This window comes from Prosopis cineraria, unplaced genomic scaffold (assembly GCF_029017545.1).
Source record: "Prosopis cineraria cultivar Desert tree isolate PC_DT_omini unplaced genomic scaffold, ASM2901754v1 PC1, whole genome shotgun sequence".
NCBI lineage: Eukaryota > Viridiplantae > Streptophyta > Magnoliopsida > Fabales > Fabaceae > Prosopis > Prosopis cineraria.
The window spans coordinates 10757578-10765007 of record NW_026555332.1 but is presented as its reverse complement, the minus strand read 5'-3'; the positions used below and the strand labels follow the sequence as shown (position 1 = coordinate 10765007).

General features: G+C 32.5%; 1 long non-coding RNA gene across 1 annotated transcript; it reads right to left on the bottom strand.

The window, feature by feature from the left end:
• Nucleotides 1-2240: 2240 nt before the first annotated feature.
• On the bottom strand, nucleotides 2241-4453 carry LOC129290191 (uncharacterized). The gene is made up of 2 exons (XR_008588280.1): nucleotides 4190-4453; nucleotides 2241-4046 (listed from the first exon to the last, which is right to left on the bottom strand). It is a non-coding gene; the product is annotated as an uncharacterized LOC129290191 (long non-coding RNA).
• Between the last annotated feature and the right edge of the window lie 2977 nt (nucleotides 4454-7430).

The following is a 7430-nucleotide window of genomic DNA, read 5'->3' as shown; positions in this document are numbered from 1 at the left end:
AAGAATTTCTATATATAAAGTCTTGCTCATAAAATTTTAAATTTATTATAAAGTCTTGTGATAAAGTCTTGCTCATAGTTGATACTTTTGATAGTGGTGTTGGAAGAAATTATTGAACTTATTGAAAGTTTGTTTAAAAATTTTAATTTAATTTATAAGGTATTTGCAGGGGGAAGAAATTTAATTGATACGGAAAGGTGAATCCTTGAATTTTGGGGAATTTCATATACGTGGATAGCGTCCCAACTAATATTTCAATAAAAATTTATTTTATTAAAATATTACATTTTTATGCAAATTCTTTTTACAATAACAATGTGATTATTAGATATTTTGTTATTAAATTACTTTATTTTGTGAAATTATTTTACCATATTTAATCAGTCAATACAAGTTTCAATTCTAATTTTGGGACTTCATTTTGAAAATTATTGAATTGCTATGAAAAAAAAATGATTCATGTGAGTTCGATATTGAAAATAAAAATTTTATTCTAATGGTGAATATTTTCTCGCGTGTTTGAAATTGAGTTTGAAAAAGACTTTATACAAACACTGGTTGCTAATGATAGTTTCATTAGCTCTTGGCACCTTGGCTAATGACTAGCTAGTTTGAATTTTGTGAGCTCTATTTTCACTTTTGTTGTTCATAGGTCTAAAACCTGTATTTGATTTCGTGGCTCCGAGCTACGTTTGGTTAGTATTACCCTCGTGAATCGTGTGTCCACATTTGTTTTATAACTTAGGTTGTGTTTAGTTACTTACCATCATAAACTATGTGTCCACATTTATCTTCTTGGCATAAGCCACGTTTGGTTATTTACCCTCAAGGACTATATATCCATGTTTGTTACTTGTTCTAATGAGTCCCTATAATTATGAGTTTTTAATTATTTGATGAATTTACTTTTGATTGATTTTATGATTAGTGACATATTTATAATTATTTGATGTAGTTATTTGCTTTATTGAAATTAAATAATAATAACATTTGATATGATACTTTAATGAATCAAGATTTTATTTAAAGTTACATAGAGCCCTTTTCATATGCTGAAATTTATTGATTTTTTTTTTGCAAAAATTGTCATATTCAGCACACATAATCATTTTAAACTTTTCTTTCCTACATAACTATTTGTTGTTGCGATACCATTCACTAGAAATTTATTTTGGTCTCAGATTCATTAGTTGACACTGATCCTACTACTGACATCTGAAGGGCATACAACCGATCTGGGTAGAATTTTGCCTAGCATTATTTTTTTTAATGTAAATATTTGAACTGATGTATCTTATTTTGAAAATAAAGTTAGATGCTCCACGTAACTTATAGCTAAGTTTCTATTTTGATATATGTTGTCTGCTGGCTGAAAGGAGTTAAACTCCTAATTGATACTATATTTTTTTGTAAAATATTGTATTATAAAATTTTTAAGAAATCCTATTTACAGGAAAAGTTTTGCTGAAATTTCTACAAAAATTTTGAAGCTTTTATTACCATAATTTTCATTAAGTATGTTATAATTTTCAATACAAATTAAATTATGTTTTAAAATGAAAAGATTTTTAATTTAAAACTTAAGGGATGCATGATATGGTTCACATCCCTGTGTTAGTCACACTCTATTTATAGGGCGTGACACCTAAAGTGATCGACGTTAATTTGGAATTAATGGTGAGAGTGAGGTTATTCTAAATTTAATTGTTTAGGGTTAAAAATATGTCAAATATTAGTTCATGATTCAAACCACTTTTGGGCCTTTAGTTTATAGTTCAAATTGTCATTTAATCCTATTTTTAAATTTTTTGGCAGCATTTTTAATAAAAAATTGCAATATTACATATTAGGTTCTAATATTTATATTCCTTTTCATTCTCTAATAAATATGGACCAGACTATAAATTTCTTTTTTATTTCTTATTATTTTGTTTCATTCCATTCTTTTAAATCTAAAAAATTCAATGCACATGTCTTTAAAATTTATTCTTACAGAACCTACTTCCAGAGTAATTGGTAGAAAATCTGCTAGCATTAAATTTTTGTGGGAATAATTTCCTATTTTAGATTCGTGTGAATGCAAGGGGGAAAAAAATCTATGAGAAAAATGGCATATTTTGATGGGAAGGAGTGAGTAACAATTATAATCCAAATTTAAATGTCTATTATTTTCTGTCGGACCATTAAAGTTTGTATCGGTCCTTCTTCGTGCTTTTAGAGAAATAATAATAACATTAATCTTCAGTTGGGAAAATAAAAATTCTCATTTTTCAAATTATTTTGTACATTTTTGCCATCAAACATAAATTTAATTTATTAATTTTCAATGTAAACTATTTTTTTAAAACGTATCAAGTACATTCTTTTAAAACTATTTTTTTAAAACGCATCAAAAGGCACTTTCATTTAGACTTGAACATGAATGAAAACGCACGTTTGAAGGAATTCACCAACGATGGGAGGACACTTCAAGATGATTTGCAGAGCGTTAGAGAATTTGCCGACAAGTTCGAAGATGCTAGCAATTCTTGGATAGAACGTCTAGAGACTGCATTAGGGATTTCATAAGGAATCCAGATCCCAGATTGACAAAGATGGAGACCGTGTTAGATGTTCTGGTTAGCAAATCAAATGTTCGGGTTGACAAATTTGAATTAAGAGTTGATTCTTTACTCCGCATGGTTGAGAAGATGTATCGAGAGAGTGAGTCGACTAAGGTGTTTCAACCTGGGGGTTATGACAGTGGCGGCACGCTCAACCAGAACTCGCAGTGTTAGGTAAAAATTGACTTCCTGAGATTCGATAGTACTGACCCACATGGGTGGATTTTTCATGCTAAGCAATATTTCGCATTCTATCCTACGACGCTATCTCAACGTATCATCATGGCTTCCGTACACATGGATGGGGTAGCTGTTCTATGGCTACAGATGATGCTCAAAACCAATCTCATCATCACTTAGAGGAGTTTAACTAGAGCCATTGGAGAGCATTTTGGCCCTACTCAATTTGAACCGCCTCAGGTCCGGTTGTTTAGGCAGACTTAAGAAGCATCTCTAGATGTTTATCATCAATAATTCATGACTCTGGCCAATCGTACTGAGGGCATATCCGATGATGCTTTGCTTGACTATTATGTGGGTGGGTTAAAACCTGAGTTACGTTGGGAAGTGATAGCAAGGTCCCCTGAGACCCTTCCGAAGGAGGTGAGTTACACCAAGCTATTCCATAATAAAACTGAGCAACAGCCGTAGGGAAGCAAGGGAAAGATGAGCAATAGTATGCAAGGAGTACCACCATGGTCAACTAAGGGAAGTACAAGCAACAAACCCAATTTGATTCCTACTCTAAGCACCAGTGCATCGAGTAGTCTACCAAAGCCATTATCTATACCTGTGCTTCCTACTCCTCCTACTAAACCATTACCACTAGTCACATATATAATTAACATCATATGTATGTCTTCAAAAAATTGAGAGCGAATAGATGAATTTTAAATCTAGTTCTCAAATAAATACCTAATATAATGGGAAATTCTGCATGCGGTTTTGAGATTGGATAGGTAGTTCCTGGCCTAGGTTTGATGACAACAGCGCCATGAACTGTGGCTCGAGAATAGTCACTGTGAGCATGCCGCCAAAGAGTGCCTTCCTCTTCAGAGAATATGACCCTCTGACTAAACTTATGACCTGGTTTTATGGGACATTGAGTGATAAATTCGGGACCGTCTGATCATGGATATCTTGGTTGGTTCACTCCATGCCTGTGATATATTGATAAATTAAATTTTAAAATCAACTTTTAAACAAATTACTTGAAGCTTAGCTTTACGTTAATTGATAGAGAATTAAATTAAAAATGTGGGATTCGTTGGTTTATTTTTGATCAACGTATCAGTGGATGGTGATGCTCTCGTTCGCTCGGTTATAGACATCAACAATTATTGTTTCGCCTTTGGTCACGTACAAGGTTGGTCCCGGAAATTGTCCATTTACTGTCAATATGATCTTGGATCTACAAAGTGTTGTGTATGATGCTTCTTTGACCTGCATTGAATGAAACACAAGGGTCATGACATGCAAGTTAACATGTAGATATTATATGTCTATATGATCTCATTATGTTTTTGAGAGTTAGAAGTATTTCAAAATATATAGTTAAACTGAATTATTATCATAATGAAACATACCTCAAAAGTATAATGCCTCAGTGCATAAGAAACGAGGAGGTTGCTGAGGAACAAAATTCCAAATATTTGTAAGATGAATATTACTGAGATTTTCATGAAAACTCTTGAAGAGTTGGTCTCCACAGATCAGTAATTTTTCTGACGCTGTTTGTTGCTTCAAGAAATTGCTCTCGTCCTGCTGATCAATGCTTGCGTTGGGAGATTGAAGAGAAAAACTTGATATATATTTGTTTCTTGAAGAAAGGCTTGATATAAGTGGATATATTGTTCTGCGAATGATTGAGATGTTTGAAGATGGTGGCCATACATGCTGGTATATATAGTTTTGCGAGAGGCCTTGACATGAACATGATTACGCGTAAGACTACTTTTCAATTTGTGCGGCTTCTTATTTTGTCCAAGTCTTTGAATTATATTATGTGTTGCCAGGTCGTTATCGAAATATTGTTTTTGACAAACACGTTAGTCGGTCATCAGAAACTAGCTGCTGTATCAAATAGTTTGTTGGTTCAGGTTAGCTTATTGTGGAAATTGCAATATACTTATGGATTACGAGACAAAGTTGAAGAAGCATACGTAGTGTGGATGTTTCTTAATGGATAAGAACAAGTTCACGGTTTGGCTTTAAATATAAAAAGCTGGTCAATCCCCTTGAATGTTTCTTCATTTATGGGCTGATGATGGGAAGCCTGCTGCAAAATTCATTCATTTCTTGGTGAGCACTCACCTTTTTTCTTTGGCATCAGCTGCATAACAGAAAAAAGTTTGTAATTAAGAATATCTATACTTACATAATAAATGTTGAAAATCCAAAACCCACTAACATATAAAGTCAAAGGCTAAATAAATAAATATACTAAAGCCAATTTGAAATTGCGATACGGTCAACTATTTTTTTAATTAAAAACCGACTACTTATTTCTTTGATATTTCAAAGACAGCAACAGCCAATATTCTTTTCAATCATTGAACTTATCTTGAGAAATTTGAACTTCCAATTATCATAGAATTATTATAGATTAGTGAGATAAATTTAATAATATTAAAGCGAAGGTCCAATGTTACCATGCACGTATATAATTGTTCGTCGTTCGCTTTTGTCAAGTCAATGATATTATATTGTTATGTGTTGATTACCAGAGATATACGTCACTTGTAACTGATATTTTTCGCCTCATTCTTGTAGATTCATCAGTACGACAAACCTTAAAATAATCTTTCAATATAATCCATGCAAAATATAAAATTTATTATAAGTAAGAATCAAGCTATCCATCAACCAACCTTGAATGTATATTAACACGCATATACAAAGTTACACTTGAAGACAAACATCATATTTCAATGAAGCCTACATAATAAATAGAATAATTACTATTTTAACGCAATTGTTAAGTTCAAAATATAAATTATATTTCAGAAAATTTTTTTAATGACTTACGTTGCCAATAATAAAATCAATATTTTAATAATATTTTAGTTGTAGGCAAGGACATTTTCAAAATGAAAATGAGAGCGGCGTGTGTGTAGCTTGCGAGGCTTTGAGATCATCATAGTTACGCGTTAAAAAACAATGGTATTCAATTTTTGTGTTGCTTTTGTGTTTTGATGTTTTACGGCTCTAATTTGCCAAACACACGCACAGAACAGCAAAACGGAAGGGAATTTAAACTTCTATACCTCATATTACCAACCAGAGATAGAGAAGGGAAGGAGAATTTGAACTCATGCTAAACAGGGGAAGGGAGATTTTCAGTTATTACAGCAACATAGAAAGAAAATGAAGGGACCAACAGCAACCTTTTTCAGTACAACAATTTTTTTTTTTTTCAACTAGATTCCAGTTCCCCATCCCCACACCCATGGACAACACAGCACGAGAAGAATTATGATTTGATTATTAATTCATACAAACACGAGCAGATCAGTCAAGAAGAAGGGTTCCAAACTCGTCACCTGAATCACATTGACAGAAGCAAAGAGAGGAAGAAGAAGGTGTAACTCAGCAACCGTGAAGGAGGAGAAGGAGCAGAAAATATGAAGCACCCCCATCAGCACGCCGACGATGTGTGAAAAGACAGGGACTCAGACTGGAAACAGAGTGGAGAGAACTGAAATTCCAGGTCCACAAGCACACCGGACGACGTCGCAGCAAGGGATGGGAAAACGATCGATGGTGCACCACGGAGAACTCGCGACTCAAACTACACTCTGGACTTCCCAGTACTGGCGACGGCTGAAAACGAAGAAGGAACAGGGGAGAAGCTTCCCGATCTCTCTATTGGCGGTGAATCACAAAATGAAAGGCCATGGGAAAAATCTGATCGTTATTTTATTATTAAAGGGACATTTTGGTAAATTTATCAAGGCTTCAGCAAAAGAAAATCGCCTCTTTGCGCTAAGATGGTTTGAACATCGGACCGCGTAAATGTAATCCCAACACCCATTCCATTAAACCCCCCTTTCACCTCATTATAGTTACTCTAGAATTTATATAAAAAATACAATTAAAAAAATTCGTTATTATTCACTATTTATTTTATTTTATTTTATTATTTTTTAAGTTATTACAACAATATCTTCTATTTCCTTAATTTTTTTAAACCCGTTATTACAATTTAAAATTTATTCTTTATATTATTATTTTTATTCTTTAAAATTTATCCCATACTGATCGGCCTTCATTTTCAGGGTTTGACAATTGCAGTAGCTCACAAGTGCATGATTCAAACTATGAAAGATGATGGAGAAATCTCAAATGCTTTGCATGGGGACTAGATATGTGCTCAAGTGGTAGAGCTGAACTAAGATAAATCATAATTTGTATTATCTCTTCCCTCAAATCTTTATATTTTCAGCTATTATAGTTTATGCTCTAGTTTTATGTTAAAATTTGAATTCGAAATATTTACAAGTTCTTAGTCAAACTTCAATTTAAAATATTGATTTTAATCATTTTTATACATATTAAGCTTGTAAAAATTTGATTAGCATATTTGCAAATGAAATTTAGAGCTTGAATTTGGTCAAACTTACTCCTGTACTTTGTTTTATTGAGAAAAAAAAAGTGTAAAGTATCAAAAAATTTGACTAACACCTAATTCATTTCTTTTTTGGTGTTGCCGTATCTAATAGTTGTAACAATTCTTGTAATTCAATTTATATAAACCATTTGCAAATTAAGCACATGACGAAAGAAAAATTGTACATTCTGCTTTCTTTTTTAACCAAAAGAAAATCA